Genomic DNA, 1,181 nt, shown 5'->3' with positions numbered 1-1,181 from the left:
TCTCTCTCTCTTTCTCTCTCCCTTCCTTCCTTTCTTTCTTCCTTTCTTTCTCTCCCTCCCTCCCCCCTCTCTCTCTTTCTCTCTCTCTTTCTTTCTTTCTTTCTTCCTTCCTTTCTCTCTTTCTTTCTTCCTTTCTCTCTTTCCTTTCGGTTTCTTTGTTTCTTCCTTCTTTTTTCTCTCTCTCTTTCTTCTTTTTCTTCTCCTCCTCTTCTTCCTCCTCCTCTTTTTTCTTCCTCCTCCTCTTTCTTCCCTTCCTTCCATTTTTTTGTTTTGTTTTTTTTAAGACAGGGTTTCTCTGTGTAGCCCTGTCTTTCCTGGAGCTCTCTCTGTAGACCAGGCTGGCCTTGAACCCACAGAGTTCTGCCTGCCTCTGCCTTCTGAGTACTGGGATTAAAAGTGTGTGTCACCACCACTCAATTCCAGCTAGACTTGTGTGGAGCCAGCCCGTGTGACAATGTCCTCTGGACACAGGTCTGACGGCACAATCTGAAGGCTTGGCAGTAAGGTTGTTCATGGTTATCTGTGTTCAGAGGCTATACCAGCTCTGCTCCTGCCCCCAACATCCCCTCAGTATTATCTGAGCCCCCACAGCTCTAGCACCAAGATCACCATGAGGTCTCATTCCCTGAGCCTCATACCAGGGACCACAGAGGAGGGCAGGGGGCCGAGCTCACTAGGAGAGTGAACTCAGAGCCAGTGCCCAGGAAGGATTCTGGATGCCATGACTGCAAGCCATAGGCTGGAGCAGAATGCACTGTAGAGCTGAGGAACAACGCAGCCAGGGAAGCTTGGAGCCAAACCCTGCTGGTCAGGGCTGGAGTTAGGGTATGAGTCATGGCCTCTGGGTGGCCTGAGGCGTCCGTGGGTCATAGAACAGCCCTGTCAAAAAATGGCATGGTACATCTCAGAGAGCCTCAAAGTACCCTAAGCATCTTCCTGGGGAGGTGAGAGTGAGGTAGGGGCACTGGGGTTCTAGGGACGCTAAGATGGCATCTCCCTCAGAGCACAACTGGATATCTACCTGCAAGGCCATTGAATGAATCTCCTGTGGCTCTTTCCTTAAGGGAACCCACCCTCCAGGATTCCACCAGCCAGCGGGCAGGCCCACCAGCACTCCATTAACAGCCAGCACGGGGGCTGGTGAGATGGCTCAGTGGGTAAGAGCACCCGACTGCTCTTCC

This window comes from Mus caroli, chromosome 4 (assembly GCF_900094665.2).
Source record: "Mus caroli chromosome 4, CAROLI_EIJ_v1.1, whole genome shotgun sequence".
In the NCBI taxonomy this organism is placed as follows: Eukaryota; Metazoa; Chordata; class Mammalia; order Rodentia; family Muridae; genus Mus; species Mus caroli.
Note: the sequence above shows the minus strand (reverse complement) of the source record.